The sequence below is a fragment of the Protopterus annectens genome, chromosome 2.part1 (assembly GCF_019279795.1).
Source record: "Protopterus annectens isolate FY-2018-M chromosome 2.part1, PAN1.0, whole genome shotgun sequence".
In the NCBI taxonomy this organism is placed as follows: domain Eukaryota; kingdom Metazoa; phylum Chordata; order Ceratodontiformes; family Protopteridae; genus Protopterus; species Protopterus annectens.
The window spans coordinates 610,493,310-610,515,901 of NC_056729.1; the positions used below are offsets into that span (position 1 = coordinate 610,493,310).

General features: G+C 39.8%; 1 protein-coding gene across 1 annotated transcript in view; it reads right to left on the minus strand.

The window, feature by feature from the left end:
• Positions 1-21,184, minus strand: part of LOC122794874 (extracellular calcium-sensing receptor-like) — a 205,405-nt gene extending 184,221 nt beyond the window's left edge. Inside the window, exon 1 of the mRNA XM_044063473.1 lies at positions 21,008-21,184. The gene's annotated coding sequence lies outside the window, so the exon portion shown is untranslated. The remainder of the gene's footprint in view (positions 1-21,007) is intronic.
• Between the last annotated feature and the right edge of the window lie 1,408 nt (positions 21,185-22,592).

Genomic DNA, 22,592 nt, shown 5'->3' on the forward strand with positions numbered 1-22,592 from the left:
CACAAAACTATGGGCTAGGCTTGTAAATGCCCTCGGGCAGATAGCCTAGTATGAACCTATGAACCTATGAACCTATTTGCTATATAGTGATACATATGTTGAGACCTCTGTGAATGAAATTAATATATCTTACAGAAACAGTGACCTTACCTTGGATGAATTGTTACTTAATGGACAAATCAGTTTAGATATTCACAGTCTTCTAGAGCAGAGGTCCCCTAGGATCCCTACTATTTTCGGGATCCTAAAAATATATAAATCCATCTGTAGCCCACCCCTATGACCAATTCTTGATGCTAAGGCCTCCAAAACATTTGGCATAGCCAAATATATTGATGGGAAAGTTAAGAACATTTTGGATGGTAGGGAGTGGGTCATTAGAGACTCTTGGGACTTCCTTGCAAAAATCAAACCAGATATGTATGATGATGGGCTTATTATGGTGACTTTAGACATCAAGGACCTTTTTTTCTGTGATACCTCACAAAGAAGGCCTTGAATGGTTTTATGAATATTTATGTTTCAATATTGAGTGGGATCATGAGACAATATTGACCCTGTATGCAATTGATTTTGGACAACAATTACCTTAGTTTTGATTGTCATTTTTTCAAACAAAGACAGGGCGTTGCTATGGGTGCTTGTTGTGCCCCAGCATTTGCAAATATAGTATTGGCCTACTGGGAAGATGAATTCCTTAGGAATTCAGAGTATAAAAGGTACTGGGTCTTGTATGGGTGCAACTTAGATGATATAGTATTCTTGTGGAAGGGTAGTGAGGCTAAACTGGAAGAGTTTGTTGTTTATATCAGTGCAACCACTGACCTTAAATTTACTATGACTAAGGATAAAGATAGCCTGATCTTCTTAGACATTACTATCAAAAAGGACTATACTAAAAAGATGTTTATTTCTCTGTTATATAGGAAACCTACATATTCTAATGCACTATTGCACTTTGAAAGCTGCCACCCTGAACACCAGAAAAAGGACCTGGTTATAGGCCAGTATGTCAAGGGTGCTAGGATGGTCTCAGAGGATGATGATTTTCAAAAAGAATGTGAGACACTAAAGGGCATGTTAGTAAAAAGAGGGTAGCCCCCATTATGTTAATGTTATTGAGAATGAAGTTAAACACAAAAGGCACACCAGGTACATTGTTAAATTGCTATGTGACAACAATGAGTCTGTTGGGACCCCTCGTTTAGATCACAATAGGTACTCTAGGACCTTGACTATACCTTATTCATTTGATTTCTATGACATCAGGAAAATAATTGAGAAACTTTGGGAAATTTTTGTTATGGATGAGGAGAGTGTAGGGGTCCTTGGTGATAAACCAGTTGTGGTTTATAAAAAAGACACCTGCTTTAACGGCCTTTTGGAAAAGGACTCAAGGTTTTTAAAAAATGGTGGTTGCTTTAAATGTGGTAGGTATGCTCACTGCCCGTCTATTGTGGACAGAGGGAAGATCTTTATTAAGAACTACAGGTTTATTTACCCAAAGAAAAGGTATTACTGTTTTTCAAAAGGGGTAGTGCATGTTGCTTTGTGTGACTCATGTGATGGATTTTATGTGGTAAAAGTAAGAGGGCCCCCAAGCAACAGGTTTATGAACATGGCTATGAAATTAGACCGAAAAAAAAATGCATTGTACAAGCATATAGATATGTTCCCTTTGCATAAGTTTAAGTTTTGTGCCATTGATTATGCTGACCTGGTTTCAAGGAGTGGACCGTTGGAAGAGTTTTTGGAATTTTTTGAACTGATGTGGCAAATTAAACTTAATGCCAGTAAAAAACCTGGGCTTAATGACAGGGTCAGTATCATGGCTCTACTGAAACTGAAGTCTTTGTATTTTTTTATGAGTGATTATTAACTAACAATGAGTGGTTTTGTGTTGTACCCATGGTAGTGGTGCTGCGGTAGCGTTGTCGCCTCACAGCAAGACGTCGCGTTCGATTCTCAGCTAGAGCGTCTTCTGTGTGGAGGCATGCATGAATGGGTGTGCCTTTGTTGAGGGTTGTGCGTCAGGGCTGGTAACTCGGCATGTAAAAATCCACTACCAAACATTAGCGGACCGGAGTTCCGCTGTGGCGACCCCTAACCGGGATAAGCCGAAAGACACATACATACATACAATGAATGGTTTTGTGTTGTAGTTCCTTTAAAATGTGTTTTACCTTGTCATGTCATTCATTGTTAATTTCCTGGGGGAAATGATGTAATTAATTTGTAGGGTGGGATGGGTCATTTAAGCAGTGTTTTGCACTTTGTATTTGTATTCTGATGAAGTCAGTGGAGTCTGACGAAAGCGCTTAATTGAATAAAGAAGAGTTTTCCTTTTATCCGGATCTGTGCTATTGTTGGCTGCCTACTTCATTATCTGTTTTTCTACAGTTTATCTTGGTCTCTTGGCGGTTTTTGGTTACTCAAGGAAGGAGGAGAGCCTATTAATTCCATAGATGGTATGGACATGGAGACTTTGACACAGGCAGCAGCTTCTTTATCGGCTTCAGTTAAAGACTTACAAGCTAAATTTGATAAGTTGGTGCCTTTGCAAACTAATATGGTTGGTATCAGCATTTGCTCCCAATTTGAGGGGGGTGCAGCGTGTTCGCAACATTATAAACCCTCGCTCATTACCCCTGCACAGAGGGAGCATTCCCATGGCAATGAATCGTAGAGGAGGAGCCACAGTTTGAGTTCCACGTCTGGTAGCATGAGAGCTACACAACAAGGCAGACCCGGAAATGGTGGTGGGGGTGCTGCATTCCTTTCCACGGAGCAATGGCTCAAGAACGAAGTGCAGTTATGTGACAGTGCTGATAGACCTGATGATATTGTTGGGTCTTTGGACTCACAACTCAGGTCATTTCAGGACTTTATTTTTAAATATTAAAAGCTTCAACTGGAAAACTCCTATTTGCAGGAGTGTGTTAACTGAGAACAAGTGGCTAAAGGGCTGAGACTTTGGAAACACCCGACAGGACTTATTAAAAAGTCACAGTTACACACTGACCTTACTTCTTTTTTTAACAGGCAAGGTTGTGAACTGTTAAAAATACTTATCAGTGACAATAATAGGAAAATGTCTATGCTTTTAAGAGATAGTGACAAAGTTGAAGTTAGTATTAAGAATGACATTAGTTGAGAGTGTCAAAAATGATTTTTTAAATGTTTTTAAGATTGTTGACAAGGGGTTGACTGATTTAAGAGCTAGGAAACAGCGTAAGCTGTTAAGAGATAAATGAGACTATGACACTAGCAGAGTAAACCCCGACCCTCTAAAGGGCAACAAGCCCATTATTTTGATAGAGTCCCTGTGGAATATGATGAAGCTCATGAGGAGATTTTGGAGGTGGATGATTACCTGAATTGGGATGTCGCTTTAGAACCTCCACAAGTGAGGAGATGTGAGAGAACTCAGAACCAGAGGGAAATGGGTCCTGGCAATTTCAGGTATGGGCAGAACATCTACCAAAATCAATGGAGGGGGATAAGGGGAGCTCAGAACAGATGATTGAAATGGCCAATGGTGTTTCAATGGTCAAAAACTTAGATGGCGATTTTTACAGTTTATAACTATAGTCATGTTCATGTTGACTTTAATTGGGCTAATTTATTTTCAAAAGGTTTGAACTTTGTTCCAGCTAGGAACACTAACTTAGTTGATACTATCTTAAACTTAAAACTTTTTTGTAGGAAGCTTAATTTGGTTTTGTATTTCAAGAACAACAACCAAAGAGTGGTTTCACACTTACCTCACAAGCCCAGTACATTTATTCCACTTGTGCACCCTCTTACTTCAAGTTTTGAAGCTTTGTGTGAAAATGAAATTAGAGAACTTCTCATATGCCAAAAACGAACTGTGGTCATTAACTTAAACCACCAGGAATGGTCACTTCTCCAAGATGTTATTAGTATCCCGGAGATTAGGTTAATGAAACCTGACAAGGGTAGGGCTCTTGTTATTATCAACACTTCTGACTTTGATAGTAAAATATTTGATTTGCTATATAGTGATACATATGTTGAGACCTCTGTGAACGAAATGAATATATCTTACAGAAACATTGACCTTACCTTGGATGAATTGTTACTTAATGGACAAATCAGTTTAGATATTCACAGTCTTCTAGAACAGATGTCCCCTAGGATCCCTACTATTTTAGGGATCCAAAAAATACTTAAATCCATCTGTAGCCCAGCCCTATGACCAATTGTTGATGCTAAGGCCTCCAAATCTTTTGGCATAACCAAAGATATTGATGGGAAAGTTAATAACATTTTGGATGGTAGGGAGTGGGTTATTAGAGACTCTTGGGACTTCCTTGCAAACATCAAACCAGATATGTATGATGATGGGCTTATTATCGTCACTTTAGACATCAAGACCTTTTTTCTGTGATACCTAATGAAGAAGGCCTTGAATGGTTTTATGAATATTTATGTTTCAATACTGACTGGGATCATGGGACAATACTGACCCTGAGGACATGTATGCAATTGATTTCGGATAACAACTACCTTAGTTTTGATGGTCATATTTTTAAACAAAGGCAGGGGGTTGCTATGGGTGCTTGTTGTGCCCCAGCATTTGCAAATATAGCATTACCCTTCTGGGAAGATGAATTCCTTAGGGATTCAGAGTATAAAAGGTACTGGGTCTTGTATGGGCGCTACCTAGATGATATAGTAATTTTGTGGAAGGGTAGTGAGGCTAAACTGGAAGAGTTTGTTGTTTATATCAATGCGAACACTGATTTCCTTAAATTTACTATGACTAAGGATAAAGATAGCCTGAACTTCTTAGACGTTACTATCAAAAAGGACTATACTAAAAATATGTTTATTTCTCTGTTATATAGGAAACCTACGTATTCTAATGCACTGTTGCACTTTGAAAGCTGGCACCCTGAACACCAGAAAAAGGCCCTGGTTAAAGGCCAGTATGTCAAGGGTGCTAGGATGGTCTCAGAGGATGATGATTTTCAAAAAGAATGTGAGACACTAAAGGGCATGTTAGTAAAAAGAGGGTTACCCCCCATTTTGTTAATATTATTGAGAACGAAGTTTAACAGAAAAGGCACACTAGGTACATTGTTAAATTGCTATGTGGCAACACTGAGTCTGTTGGGACCTCTGGTTTAGACCACGATAGGTACTCTATGGCCTTGACTATACCTTATACACTTGATTTCTATGACATTAGGAAAATAATTGAGAAATTTTGGGAAAGTTTTGTTATTGGGAAGGGGAGTGTTGGGGTCCTTGGTGATAAACCAGTTGTGGTTTATAAAAAAAGCCACCTGCTTTAACGGCCTTTTGGAAAAGAACTCAAATTTAAAAAAAAAATGGAAGTTGCTTTAAATGTGGTAGGTGTGCTCACTGCCCATCTATTGTGGACAGAGGGGTGATCTTTATTAAGAACTATGGGTTTATTTACCCAAAGAAAAGGTATTACTGTTTTTCAAAATGGGGTAGTGTATGTTGCTTTGTGTGACTCGTGATGGATTTTATGTGGGTAAAACTAAGAGGGGCCTCAAACAATGGGTTTATGAACATGGCTATGAAATTAGACAGAAAAACAACAAAAATGCATTGTACAAGCATATAGAGATGTTCCCTTTGCACAACTTTAAGTTTTGTGCCATTGCTCATGCTGACCTGGGTTCAAGGGGAGGACCGTTGGAAGAGTTTTTGGAACTTCTTGAATTGAAGTGGTAAATTAAACTTAATGCCAGTAAAAAACCTGTGTTTAATGACAGGGTCAGTATCATGGCTCTACTAAAACTGAAGTTTTTGTATTTTTTATCAGTGATTACTAACAATGAGTGGTTTTGTGTTGTGGTTCCTTTAAAATGTGTTTTACCTTGTCATGTCATTCATTGTTAATTTCCTGGGAGAAATGATGTAACTAATTTGTAGGGTGGGATGGGTTATTTAAGCAGTGTTTTGCACTTTGTATTTGTATTCTGATGAAGTCAGTGGAGTCTGATGAAAGCACTTAATTGAATAAAGAAGAGTTTTCCTTTTATCCGGATCTGTGGTATTGTTGGCTGCCTACTTCGTTATCTGTTTTTCTACAGTTTGTCTTGGTCTTTTGGTGGTTTTTGGTTACTCATGGAAGGAGGAGAGCCTATTAATTCCACGGCTGGTATGGACATGGAGACTTTGACACAGGCACTAGCTTCTTTATCGGCTTCAGTTAAAGACTTACAAGCTAAATTTGATAAGTTGGTGCCTTTGCTAACTAATACAGCTGATATCAGCATTTGCTCCCAATTTGGGGAGGGGGGTGCAGGGTGTTTTCAACCTTATGAACCCTCGCTCATTACCCCTGCACAGAGGGAGAATTCCCAAGGTAATGAATCGCAGGGGAGGAGCCACAGTTCGAGTTCCACGTCTGGTAGCACGAGAGCTACACAACAAGGCAGACCCGGAAATGGTGGTGTGGGCGCTGCATTCCTTTCCACGGAGCAATGGCTCAAGAACAAAGTACAGTTATGTGACAGTGCTGATAGACCTGATGATATTGCTGGGTCTTTGGACTCATAACTCAGGTCATTTCAGGACTTTATTTTTAAATATAAAATGCTTCAACTGGAAAACTCCTATTTGCAGGAGTGTTAACCGAGAGCAAGTGCCTAAAGGGCTGAGACTTTGGAAATACCCAACGGGACTTATTAAAAATTCGCAGTTACACACGGACCTTACTTCTTTTTTTAACAGGCAAGGTCATGAACTGTTAAAAATACTTATCAGTGACAATAATAAGAAAATGTCTATGCTTTTAAGAGATATTGACAAAGTTGAAGTTAGTATTAAGAACAACCTGTTATATGAGAGTGTCAAAAATGATATTTTTAATGTTTTTAAGATTGTTGACAAGGGGTTGACTGATTTCAGAGCTAGAAAACAGCGTAAGCTGTTAAGAAATAAATGGGACTACGATGCTGGCAGAGCATACCCCGACCCCCCAGAAGGGCAACAAGTCCGTTATTTTGATAGAGTCCCTGTGGAATATGATGAAGCTCATGAGGAAATTTTGGAGGTGGACGATTACCTGAATAGGGATGTCCCTTTAGAACCTCCACAAGTGAGGAGATGTGAGAGAATTCGGAACCAGAGGGAAATGTGGCCTGGCAATTTCAGGTACAGGCAGAACAACTACCAAAATCAGTGGAGGGGGATGAGGGGAGCTCAGAACAGATGATTGAAATGGCCAAAGGTATTTCAATGGTCAAAAACCTGGATGGCGATTTTACAGTTTATAACTATAGCCATGTTCATGTTGATTTTAATTAGGCTAATTTATTTTCAAAAGGTTTGAACTTTGTTCCAGCTAGGAACACTAACTTGATTGACACTATCTTAAACTTAAAAATTTTTTGAAGAAAGCTTAATTTGGTTTTGTATTTCAAGAACAACAACCAAACAGTGGTTTCGCACTTATCTCACAGGCCCAGTACATTTATTCCACCAGTGCACCCTCTTACTTCAATTTTTGAAGCTTTGTGTGAAAATGAAATTAGGGAACTTCTCATACACCAGAAACAAACCTTGGTCAATAACTTAAACTACCAGGAATGGTCACTTCTCCAAGATGTTATTAGTAACCCAGAGAATAAGTTAATGAAACCTAACAAGGGTGGGGGGGGGTCTCGTAATTATTAACACTTCTAATTATGATAGTAAAATATTTGATTTGCTATATAGTGATACATATGTTGAGACCTCTGTGAATGAAATGAATATATCTTACAGAAACATTGACCTTACCTTGGATGAATTGTTACTTAATGGACAAATGAGTTTAGATATTCACAGTCTTCTAGAGCAGAGGTCCCCTAGGATCCCTACTATTTTCGTGATCCCAAAAATACATAAATCTGTCTGCAGCCCACCCCTATGACCAATTGTTGATGCTAAGGCCTCCAAAACTTTTGGCATAGCCAAATATATTGATGGGAAAGTTAAGAACATTTTGGATGGTAGGAAGTGGGTTATTAGAGACTCTTGGGACTTCCTTGCAAAAATCAAACTAGATATGTATGATGATGGGCTTATTATGGTGACTTCAGACATCAAGGACCTTTTTTTCTGTGATACCTCACAAAGAAGGCCTTGAATGGTTTTACGAATATTTGTTTCAATACTGACTATCATGGGACAATATTGACCCTGAAGACATGTATGCAATTGATTTTGGATAACAACTACCTTAGTTTTGATGGTCATATTTTCAAACAAAGACAGGGGGTTGCTATGGGTGCTTGTTGTGCCCCAGCATTTACAAATATAGTATTGGCCTACTGGGAAGATGAATTCCTTAAGAATTCAGAGTATAAAAGGTACTGGGTCTTGTATGGCTGCTACCTAGATGATACAGTAATCTTGTGGAAGGGTAGTGAGGCTAAACTGGAGGAGTGTGTTGTTTATATCAATGCGACAACTGATTTCCTTAAATTTACTATGACTAAGGGTAAAGATAGCCTGAACTTCTTAGATGTTACTATCAAAAAGGACTATACTAAAAAGATGTTTATTTCTCAGTTATATAGGAAACCTATGTATTCTAATGCACTATTGCACTTTGAAAGCTGGCACCCTGAATACCAGAAAAAGGCCCTGGTTAAAGGCCAGTATGTCAGGGTTGTCAGGATGGTCTCAGAGGACGATGATTTTCAAAAAGAACATGAGACACTAAAGGGCATGTTAGTAAAAAGAGGGTACCCCCCATTATGTTAATGTTATTGAGAAAGAAGTTAAACATAAAAGGCACACTGGGTACATTGTTAAATTGCTATGTGACAACACTGAGTCTGTTGGGACCCCTCGTTTAGACCACGATGGGTACTCTAGGGCCTTGACTATACCTTATACACTTGATTTCTATGACATCAGGAAAATAATTGAGAAACTTTGGGAAATTTTTGTTATGGATGAGGAGAGTGTTGGGGTCCTTGGTGATAAACCAGTTGTGGTTTATAAAAAAGACACCTGCTTTAAGGGCCTTTTGGAAAAGAACTTGAGGTTTTTAAAAAATTGTGGTTGCTTTAAATGTGGTAGGTGTGCTCAATGCCCATCTATTGTGGACAGAGGGGAGATCTTTATTAAGAACTGCGGGTTTATTTACCCAAAGAAAAGGTATTACTGTTTTTCAAAAGTGTAGAGTATGTTGCTTTGTGTGACTCATGTGATGGATTTTATGTGGGTAAAACTAAGGGGGCCCTCAAGCAATGGGTTTATGAACATGGCTATGAAATTAGACAGAAAAACAGCAAAAATGCGTTGTACAAGCATATAGAGATGTTCCCTTTGCACAAGTTTAAGTTTTGTGCCATTGATCATGCTAACCTGGGTTCATGGAGTGGACCGTTTGAAGAGTTTTTGGAACTTCTTGAATTAAAGTGACAAATTAAACTTAATGCCAGTAAAAAAACCTGGGCTTAATGACAGGGTCAGTATCATTGCCCTACTGAAACTGAAGTCTATGTATTTTTTATGAGCGATTACTAACAATGAGTGGTTTTGTGTTGTGGTTCCTTTAAAATGTTTTTTACCTTGTCATGTCATTCATTGTTAATTTCCTGGGGGAAATGATGTAACTAATTTGTAGGGTGGAATGGGTTATGTTATGTTTTGCACTTTGTATTTGTATTCTGATGAATTCAGTGGAGTCTGATGAAAGTGCTTAACTGAATAAAGAAGATTTTTCCTTTTATCCGGATCTGAGGTATTGTTGACTGCCTACTTTGTTATCTGTTTTTCTACAGTTTGTCTTGGTCTTTTCGCGGTCTGTAGGGTCACTCTGGTGAAATGGTGGGAGGTTGATGCATGTAGGATGCTAGTGTGCATGTGTGTGAGTTTGTGTGGCTGTCCATGTATGCACATGTGTGATTGTGGGGTGTTCATACAGCAGTACCTCCCTCTGGGATCATGCAGTACATGTACATGGACTGCCACATTACACACCAGGAATACTTGTCATGTGTGTAATCACAGGACAGCTGATAGTATAATATGGTCTGCAGCATGGAACAGGCATCGAGAGGGAAGATAGACACCAGGTACACCCTTAGTATCGCATTCAGCTGAGAGGCCACCTACAACCCACGTATACAGCACTACAGATGCATTGGGGAAGTTCTAGTCAACATCAGGGAGTGTATCCAAATATTACAGTTGTCACATGATAGGCTGAATAAGCAGCATATCTGGCATCTACTGAGCATTACATACACATGACACACCAGTGTGTAATATTATGGATAGGACATAGTAGCCCACATATATAGGGGCCATGCTAATGATGTCCAGACATACAGAAGTTGCATACCGAATGACAGCAGTGAGGCCATGTAAAACCACTATACACAGGTCAGGCAGGTAATGTAGTAAAAGGTCTTGTGTTGTGACCGCTGTGTAGGCATTTCGAGGACTGATATGTTAATGAGTGGCATCGATGTGTGTATATTAACAAGTGTGATGCAGGATGGGGTACCACATGGACATACACGAGGGACTTTCTGTAAAGCCATGGACAGGTAGGTATTATGGAGGTGTGTGTGTGTGTGTGTGTGTGTGTGTGTGTGTGTGTGTGTGTGTGTGTGTGTGTGTGTGTGTGTACTGTTAGGCAATGCTATACAGGTTTTAAAGTGCATTTATTGTTTTCCCCCACAGGTGGCAAGGTGGGTCAGGGTCGCTCCTGCATGCAATCTGATGTTGATGTCCATACAGACACTGAAGATGATGATAGTAATGTTGAAGCACAGGTGCGGTTGTCAGGGGCCAACACTGTGCCAACATTTGACATCCCCATTTTAGCCACCCCAACCCCGCACACAGTTTCAGTGCCTATACATACCCCATTGCCAGTGGCCATAGCGGAGGGACAGCTGGCATTTGCTGGCAGTGCACAGGGAAGTGTGGTAACCATGCCTACTGTGTCCGGTTGCAGCAGGCATAGCTGGATGTCCGGCAGGGCACCACATAGGCAGATGTCCTAGAGTGCTTGTGGTAGGGTCGCTGGACATCATACCCCTGGCAGAGGCGGCATAGCTGGTACCAGCAGGTGCATGTTTCAGGCTGTCATGGAGGCGCAGGCACGTATAGAACTGAGGCTGCAGAGAGCTGCTCTCACATCTGCAAGTGACAACGCCCGTGAACTGGCTGGTACCATCCGTGCATTAACTGAGTCCATGGATAGACAGTCTGGTGAGATGATGGCCCTCATTGACCATGGTCTGTCCATGCTTGAACGTGTGGTGGGAGGGCGGTGATGGCCATGTGGATGTAAGCCAGTAGTGCCAATAGCTGGCAGTCAACGTGGACATGCTAAGACACCAAGGGGCTCCTGTAGTGGCAGTACCAGCCCCAGCAGTGTGGGGGGGTGCTGTCCACACCACACCACAGCAGGCCATGTACATGTGGTCCTGGTCAGCCCCAAGAGGGGCCTGGTACCAGCGGACATTTGTCATCAGCAGGTGAGAGTATCACATCAAGACCTGTTACTTGGCAACATTGGGACTAGACCCCTACCTAGCTATGTAGTGTTACTGAAGTGTGTGGCTTACATTGCACACACCACACAGCATTTAGGGTGAGGTGTGTCCCAGGTTACATGTTACATGCAGAACATCCCCAGACATGTACATTATGCTAATGGGGAATGTAATGGGTGTATATGGACAATACGTAGTGTGACATACCTTCATATACACATTAACAGACACATAACAGGCAGACACACATCTGAGATACCAGGGCCTATCGCTGCTAACTAACTTGACTGTGTGACCAATGTGTTACAGGTAGGCTGCATACAGCACATGCATAACTGGCTTGGATTATGGTATCAGTTACCTGTATGGTTGATGGTGACAGTGGTAATCATAACATGGTACATGGGACATATACCGGGTGTACCTTGGTGTAATGACAGTGTACACAGCACCCACATCCTCCCAGTAGATATTGTACTCCCTGAAACCCATGATGACACTCTGCAATACCCACCATCACACATTGGCCGCAACTGTGATACAACCCATAGTTTACCCTGACAGTGGTACTACAGGGATATGCATCTAATGCACATGCCACACATGTTGTAGAGTGTTGCATTGTAATGTCTCACCTCTGGGCAGCTACAACACTATCTGTACCACTGTGTGGCAATGGGTATTGTAATAGGAGTATGTGGCCTCAGAATGCTGTACCCTACAGAAATATGGACATGCACAACTACACACATATGCCAGAACACAATGGGTATCCCATGCCTATCAACCCATTTTTAAAACAATGTTGTGCTGGTACTGCAAGGCTCATGTAGCCGGTATGGGGAGGAGCTTAACAGGGTACACGTAATGTCCCATACAGCAGCAGTCACAACTGACTATGGCAATGGGTGTTATTTTGGTTGTGAAGGCCCTCATGGAATTCCCAAGTACAGGTGTGCTAACACACAGAAACTGCTATACTCAGTCATGCACATGTACACATGTGTCAGTACAGGGGTGCATCCCTGCAGATGGTCATAGCTGTGTACCTCGCTATTGTCCAAGGGGAGATGGGTTGTGTAGGGTTGTGTGTACAGTGGTATCCTGCCACCTGCCAGGTGGCAGCAGGCAATATATCGACAGACACTACTGTGGTGATCCCCAGGGTGAGAATGACATGCATCAGCCAATCCCCCAGGTGCCTCCTGCACAAGGCCACTGAGGTGATCAAGTTGACATGTATGCAATAGGCATTAGAATACATGGTTAGTGTCTGTGATGGAGACCTGTACCCAGGCATGTTCTGTTGACTGTGGTAGTGTAGTGGAGGTACCCATGGTATGTGGTGCATACAGGGTGACATCTCCTATATGTGCCAGTTCTTACACAGCTGGGCAGACATGTCAGTGTCAATCAAGCTTAGGTTGCCTGTACATATCCCAGCTGGATACCTGACATCTGCACATCTGTACAGGGACTGACAGTCATCAGTTTGGCAAGTAGCTATGCAGTAGGATGAGTGTGTTGACAGGTAGACATTTGACAATATGTATGCCATAACTACATGTCAGAAGCCCTCACTAATGTGCTGTACACATAGTAGTCTACAGTTACATTCCACATGATGGATCATTACCCAGTAAGGGGTATATACTGCGACAGAGCTCACACACCAGGGATACAACAGGGATGCCTCAGTGTCCAGCTATGCCTGCAGGTCTGCCTGCTGTCAGTACTGCATTTAGCAGTCTGCTCTTGCCTGGGAAAGTACTGTCAACAGTAGTACTGCCATGATACACTACATGCCAGTGTGACAGCACGTACCCTCGGCTACTACCCCTTTATGTAACACATTCACATGGATAACAGTGCTGTACAGGCCTCATATACATCTGTGTCCCACACATGACACTCAAACCCCTTGCTACTGTAATGACAGCACATAGGCACATGTATTGTACATGGTATTACATACACATATTACAGATGTCATTACCCTGCTATGGTATCAGACTGGGTGGTGTGACCTGGTTACCAGGGTTAAGCCATGTTTAGCAAGTATCAACATTGCTGCAATATAACAGCTGAGCTGATCTGCACACTGGTAAGTGAAGTCGACACTGTGTAAGCGCCTGTACGTTTACCCATAGCTTAGCACCGCTTAGCTTCACGCAAACCCATGCAAATGCACTTAAAGCTGCGCAAAACTGCCTTAACAACTCTGTATCCAACAGCCCTTGTTATGCCCAGCAAGAAAATGAACAGCCCTTGAACTCAGGACCCTATACACTAAAGTCACAACTCTTAACCACTACACCATGACTTCTGTGAAGACAGCTGTTGTTTTATCAATGGGTCTAGAACTATTCACTGAAAGCACATTTCACTGAAACACATTTGACTGTGCACAAGTCACTGAAAGCTCAATTCACTGAAAACACAATTCACTGAAACACATTTCACTGAAAGTTATATATGGCCTTTTCCCCACTGTAGTGCAACCCTGGAGTTAGAATATATAGTAAGGTGGAGTGTGGGGGCCACCGCCCCTCATATTTGGAGGTGTGGGGGACGAAGCCCCCCAAGTATTTTAAATATTTTGAACTATATACATGTTTACTTGCAATTTCAATAAATTACTCTTTTCTAAACTTAATATATATACAAACTATGTGGGGAGGTGTAACCTACACACCCCCACACCTCCCCTTACTATATATATTCTAACTCCAGGGCCACACTACAGTGGGGAAAAGGCCATATATAACTTTCAGTGAAATGTGTTTCAGTGAATTGTGTTTTCAGTGAATTGTGCTTTCAGTGTTTTATGCACAGTCATTTGACTTTCAGTGAAATGTGCTTTCAGTGAATAGTCCTAGACCCTTACCAATATAACTATCAATACACATATTGAGTAGTATTGAACAATTGCCTTTACTTCTTAAATTGTGTAGCCCTTGTCATTAAGATGATTGTTGCATCACATATGTTGTTTTATCATAATGTACAGATAGCAGATACATAAGGTGAGATACATTTCGAAGGGTATACATAACCGTGAGGTTTACACATGCCAGGAATATGGTTATATACATATAATAGGTCTACATATGTCTACATGTACATAGGCATGTATACTCATACATATGTATGTATACATATCTGTATAGTGCACCCTATATATGGTCATGTATGCATCTCTTCGTATGTATGTGTGTGTGTGTGTATATATATATATATATATATATATATATATATATATATATATATATATATATATATGTGTGTATATAGATATATGTGTGTATGTGTGTGTGTGTGTCTGTGTGTGTGTATATGTATACATATATATATATATATATATATATATATATATATATATATATATATATATATATATATTATATATCTATATACGTATATGTATATATAAATATATGTGTATATAGCTATATATGTATGCACATCCTATGTGTACAGATATGCCTAGTTTCTTTGGTATATATGTAGATATCTATATGTGGATACATATCTATTCTGATATACCTACGACTGTCAATATATATGTAGATATCAATATGTATATGTGCATATGCATCTCTATCTGTATATGTGTAGACATACATTGCTCTGTATATGTATATATCTGAGTGTTAATATATATATATATATATATATGTATATGTATATGTATATATATATATATATATATATATATATATATATATATATATATGTACAGATACATATCCATCTATGTATGTCGATATATGTGTATATATCTATATAGATATATGGATAATTATATATACATATATTTTCACCATGTCCTGAACATGGAGTGGAGCCCTACCTCAGCCCCATAGTCCCAACTTCGTAGCGCAAGGGGATGTCAGGTATGTATTGCAGATATATTTGTAGACTATTGCTACTGTAATAGGAATTGTCTTCACAGACATGGTGTGTGTGGGAGATCACATCTGCTTTTAACATGTGTGCCATTGGCTACTGACAGACATCTTAAGAACATCATAGTACAGTACCACTGCTAGCACAGTATTGCTCCTGTGGACTACAGCAGGGATATGGCCAATATATGTGGACAGTCTGACACACTCTGGACAGTCCAGAGGTATGCAAAGAACCCCTTAGTACAAGACATGTGGACCAAGCTTGATAATGTGAATGTTAACAGCCATGTAGATGGATATAACACGTAATTACCGGTATACATTTGCCCCCATAGGTTATGCATTCACACACCCCTGTCTGTCCTGACACATAATAACCGCTGGTACAGAGGTGTCACGGCCACATAGTACCCACTAGTTATTGACATACTTCTGTACAGCACCCCACCGCTTTGTCTGACATGCATGACTGTTATGGTGGCCTGGCAGCAGTACATCTGGCAAATATCAGGACATGACATTTCACTGGGTAAGTACACTAAGCTGCTAGGCATGTAACAAAGCACTGTGCAGGCTACAGGCAGACTGGATCAACACTGACCTACATTTCCTATGGGGGAATCCACATGTACCTGCATATATAGCAGGCTCTACAGACATGTCACAGCACAGAACAACAGACACCTGTGTGAAAGTGCATAACCACAACCAATGTGAACACAGCCACAGCCACATATGGTAAGCTAGCGTAATATTACAGTATATGGACTATCTGTTCAACCCATCCTCATATGTGCTACTCACACACTAACCCTACATATACTGGGCCGCTACACAGTGTGGTCCAATGCCTGTCTGTGGTATGGGAAATGTGTGTGTTTGGCCCTACAAACATGTAAGCCGATAGGGTAACATACATTGGAGCAGCATGTTTGGCTCTACAAACATGTAAGCCGATAGGGTAACATACAGTGGAGTAGCATATAACATCAGATAGAACAGGACCAAGAACACTGACATCTACCACAGTCTGTACACAGGCCAAGGTACATATTAACAAAACACACTGTCGACAATCACCATAAGTACACAGACCTCAGTACTGTACACACAACCATAGAATGTCCAGGTTATGTCATCAAATATAACCCCTACTATACATAACATGTGTAGCACTCTGATATCTCACTGGCTTGTTATCAGATATGATGTCAGTAAATATGGTGTACAGCACATATGCACCTCTTACTGCATGACATATGTACAAAGGTTGACAGAGTTGTGGTTGGAGGCACAAACACAAGGCCGGTATTGACATGTTGCTGTGATGACCTCATACATTTACTGTTGTAACAGGGTTTGTTGCAACATATGTCCTTTGAGGTATATGAATTCAGTAACTCTCACGGCTGTCACCATCTACAGACTGCAATCCTCACACTACATTCTGCAGTTCACAGATAGGTGCTCTGTGGGTAACACGAGAAACAAAAGGCACCACACACTGCCCATTCTGCAGATGACCCTACAGATGGGGGTTTCCTCATAAACATAGCACTGGCATGACAGGTAATAAAACATGTAGGACAGCCATATCTACACACACACCCTGTTAAACCAACATTACTCCAATTGCAGTATAGCAGCACTTACAGTCTGTAGTCAAGTCAGGCACATCCCCCTCCTGTGTGTTGGCCTGTTTCCACAGTGTATGTTGTTAGAGGTAAATCAGCAATTCATCTGTGATGCTGTTTGCCAAACAACAGATCTAGTGCCTGCTCACATTGAATGAAAAGGCCCAACACCAACATGATGTTCCTAGATATTGGAGTGTGTTTCCATGCAATTGGCTATGGGAATGTTACCACAGCTGTTCCACATGCAATTAGCTAGAGGAGGGCTGCAATTCGTGCAGAGGCCATCAGCTGATCATGAGCGTCACTTACAAATACACATGCTACTGCCTAAGCAAAGCAGGTGCAAGTCTCCATATCCACCAGAGAGGGAGTGAGAGAGGCAGACAGAGGTAAAGATAGGTCAGGGAGGGTGGGGAAGTAAAACTTAAGCATGTTTGTCTCACACACCTACCAGTACAGGGTATCAAACCCCAGACCACTATGTAGTGCTATCACATATCTATGTAGTTATTAGATGCACCACGTAGGTTACATGCTGAGGAGCCCTCCAAACGTATATGTGATGGTGAGTGACATCTGCAACAGTGATATGGCAGCTATACAGTAGGTGTAGTACACGTGCCTGTCCGCATGAACATGTGTCAGCGTCAACACGGCCACATTCTCACAGGGATGCATACACATTGATACACTTGGCAGGACCAGGAATACAACTCATCACTAGTTAGATTGCCACAACGCAGTAGTATGCAGGTATCACATGCACCACAGGGGTCATACGGAGGTTATATGGGCAAAGGGTATGTGAAGGTGTCTGACATCAGACAGCATGCTTCAGTATGCCAGTGGTGGTTGCAGTGAGTTTGAATGTGGTCATAGGCATCATACAACTCGCACACAGACGCAGGATGCCAGTACTGATATGCAAGGGTGCATTGCTTCATGGGTGTGTAGTGGTCAACTGTGCCAGATGGCTATACAAGGCTAGGTGATGGGTATACCTTGGCATCAGGTCACATGGCAATAGTCTGCAGTGTGGCTCAGGTGTGTAGTGTCTGGATTTGCCCACACAAGTGGGTATTGTATTCACCATCCAGTCACCTGGGTGACTATTGTGTGTGGCCAATGCTGTGCATTGCTTGCCATGTATGTGTTCCTTAGTCCATGACATGGATGGTGTCTGGGATGTGCACACCTCCCACATGCATGTACAGTGACATATGGAACAGTATGTGGGGTATCTGGCCCATGTTGTATACACAGATTATCATCAGATGTAAAAAAATGAAAAGACCAATGGTTAGACCACAGCTGAAGATAAAAATGGAATAATCCACGTCAGGAAATAAATCACTTGCAGCTTCACAGTAGTGCCCTTTATAAAACCAAAAGTTGTAACTGAGATGTAGTAGTCAAGGTAGGAAATGGTTCACTTGCAGTTTCACATCACTTTATTAAACAAGAGTAAGCGCTTTCGTGATCTAAGTCAGCTGATTGCTTCTTCAGACTCATAAAAACAGTTCAAACATTGGTATTTAAAATATGGTTCAACCAATGAAAACACATATAGAACTATGACATAGACTAATTAAAATTGCATACATCAGTGCATTAATTTGCCTTATATTCTGCATAAGATGAAATAAAATATACATATAACAGACACATTTTATGTAATAATCCATATTACTTAATGTTTAAGTGGTCTGGATTTTAAAAAAGGTTTCAAGGAAACAGCATTGTTTAATTCAGGAGACCTATCTGCCTGAAGTAGTAAAATCCATCTTTGTTCTGCTTCCTCTACCTTATTCCTTATATCACCTCCCCTCTTACTTTTATTTATTATTTCTAAAACCATGAAATTAAAATATGTTTCCTATCTTCTTCTTCCACATGTTTTACTAAAGCACTTGTGTATTTTTTATTTCTTATATCTCTAAGGTGTTCAAGGATACGTTCCTTTAGACACCTATTGGTTTTGCCTATATAAAAGGCATGACAGACAGTGCAGAAGCTGAAATAAACCAAATTTTGTGTTCTGCAGTCAGCATAAAAATCTATATCAATTATAAATCCTAATGTAGGATGTTTATATGTAGATTTATTATATAAATAGTCACATGCTGTACAATTTCTGCAAGGAAAAGTCCCCTGCCTATCAGATAGGATCATTCTTTCATTGTTTCTGGATTTATAACAGAGTTGCCTTTTTAAGGACCTCTTATTTCTAAAAGAAAAGCTGGGTCTATCTTCTAACATTTCTCTCAAGTCAGGATCCAACAATAAAACATTCCAATTCTTCTCAAAAATATTACAGAACCTTCTGATGTCAGTTGAATAAGTTATAGGGAATCTAACTTTAAAATCATGACCTTCCTTGCTTTTAACATCTTCTATCGTATTTGAGAAGAGCGGTTTACATCTCCCATCCCTATTTTCAATGGTATATTTAGAGCTTTCATTTATGTCTTTCTTACTATAACCTCTGTTTAAGAAGTCTTTCTCTAATATAGTCATTGTCTTCACAAAGCCTTCATCTGTATTATGTAAGCGGCTTATTCTCATATATTGTAGTTTCACTACATTTTTGTGCACAAATGTTGGATGCATACTAGTCTTATGTAAGATACTATTTCTCCATGTAGATTTTCTATACATCCCTGTTGTAAGTTCATCTAATGCTGTCTTCTTAACCAAAACATCTAGGAACTCAATAGAGTCCCTGGAATGTTGACTAGTGAATCTTAAAAAATTCAGTGATGCTATGTAAGTACTCCACCATCTCTTGTAACTCTTCACTAGTACCATCCCATAACAGGAAGACGTCATCTACAAAATGTATATACCATACAATTTTGCCAGCATATTTATTGCTAGCACTTAATACATGATCTTTTTCCCATGCAGCCAATGCTAAGTTGGCGTAGCTGTTAGCACAAGCCGTGCCCATTGCTACACCAACTTTCTGTAGATAAAACTTGTCATTCAATATAAAGACATTATTTTCTAGGACAACATCAAGCAACTCACATATCAAATTAATCTTAATGCTTTGAAAAACTTGTTTCAAGGTCAGAATATCACGTATTTTCTCAATACCCCATTTATTCGGTATCACTGTGAACAGTGAAGTGACATCCATTGTCACAAACATATAATTTCTATTAATATTCCTGGTCTTATTATATAACGGTCACAGAAATGCCTTTGTATCCCTTAGTATAGTCTCACATGATTTTAGGACTATTTGTAAATTTTGTTCAATATAAATTGAGATGGCTTCTGTGGCCCATCCTTTACTGGATACAATAGGTCTCATAGGGGGCTGTGTGATGTCTTTGTGAATTTTAGGTAGACCATAAATAATGGGTATAGTTGGATGTTCTATCTGAAAGTAGTCAAACAATTCCTCTGATACATAATTAGTAATCAATAAGTCAAAAATATATACAGATATCCTGTCAATTATACCTTGCACTTGTCTCTCATTTAGTTCAACACAAGTGTCTGTATCATTCAAAAGTTCCATCATTTTCTTGTAATAAAAAACCTTATCCATTACTACTACACTGCCACCCTTGTCAGCGGGCCTAATTTCAATGCTGTGAGAATCCTTTAGTTCTGACAGTGCTTCAGTTTCTGATTTACTCAAGTTATAAAATCTAGGTGGAAGATTTTTAGCATGCATCTCTCTAATTTCATGCTCACACACATTAGTGAAAGTTTCAACTGTGGGATGTATCTTGGGTACAAAGGCACTAGGTTGTTTAAACATGTTATCAAATACATTTCTTTTAAACATGGTTTTAAGTGTTAGGTTATGAGAAAATAACTTCAGCTCTTTTAATAAATCAGTTAATACTGTTTTCTGTGCTGGAATAAAGTTCAGGCCTCTATTTAACAACGAGGCTTGTGCATCAGTTAAAGAAAAGCTAGATATATTAATTACCAAATTTTTTGTTGGTTCTTGCTCCTGGTGTTCATATATGCAGGAGTCACTCGTTCTCTCTGCTGTAATCTCGTTCTCCCTCTTTGATTCCTGCTGCTCGACCTGTCCCTTATTGGCAGCGCCTTCTTTAACACAAATAGAAGGATTGAGGTTTGGGTAGCTTCCTTTTGCTCCAAAAAAGCTACTAAATCAGAATTAACACTGGAATCCTTCCTTCTGATAGTGCAAGCCATTTGGAAAGTTTCTTTTGCCATTCCACCATTTTCAAATGTGGGAGGTTCTATACATACTCTCTCTGTGCTGACATCACTGTTCTCACAGGGATTCTGATTTAAAGGGGCAGTACTATGCATATTTGAATTTTCAGAAATCTGTACTGTAGTCATTTTTTCTACATTTTCTGTACTCACAGCTGTTCTTCTTGGCCACGAAAAGACCTCTTTACATTGAAAGTCATTGAGGTCCCTTTGCAATTTTTTAGTTTTAGTATTCTGCAACCTCTTATCATAGCCCTGTATACTGTCAGCAAGTTCATCTAATTTACTGCCTAGTACCTCTATAGGAAAATTATTAGTCAGCTGTTCTTGTAGCCTCTTTATCTCATCAGCTATCTCTTGTTCTTGTGGTTTAAAAAATTCTATAAGCAAATGCATATAATCATAGCTAAGCTGTAAATTTAAATTCTGCCATTTTTGAAGTAATTCAGGGTAGGTCTCACCATAAGTAGGCATATTTAATACTCTGAGACCTTTCGGCACTATTTTCTATTTTAATGATGCTTCTAGATGAAACCTTTGCCACTGTAGCCTTTTAAAGCTATATAACTTATTCCCCAGATCTCTATACAGTTCAGTGAACTTCTTATGCGTATCATAGTCCACTTGTTCTCTTTCATTCACTGGAAAAATAGGGTTTAGCATCAAGGGGTTGGAATATATATGTAGTAGTCCAACTAGTCGTTCACATTGATTCTTATTGTTGTCATTACCTTCAGCCATGTCCCAAGTTTTAAATACAGTCCAAGAAACACGTGAAAGAAAACAAAAGCTGGATAAACGCCTGGTATACACCTCAAACAAAAAAAAATTAAAAGACCAACGGTTAGACCACAGCTGAAGATAAAAATGTGCCCTTTATAAAACCAAAAGTTGTAACTGAGATGTAATAGTCAAGGTAGGAAACGGTTCACTTGCAGTTTCACACCACTTTATTAAACTAGAGTAAGCGCTTTCGCGATCTAAGTCAGCTGATCGCTTCTTCAGACTCATAAAAACAGTTCAAACATTGGTATTTAAAATATGGTTCAACCAATGAAAACACATATAGGACTATGACATAGACTAATTAAAATTGCATACATCAGTACATTCATTTGCCTTATATTCTGCATAAGATGAAATAAAATATACATATAACAGACACATTTTATGTAATAATCCATATTACTTAATGTTTAAGTGGTCTGGATTTTAAAAAAGGTTTCAAGGAAACAGCATTGTTCAATCCAGGAGACCTATCTGCCTGAAGTAGTAAAATCCATCTTTGTTCTGCTTCCTCTACCTTATTCCTTATATCACCTCCCCTC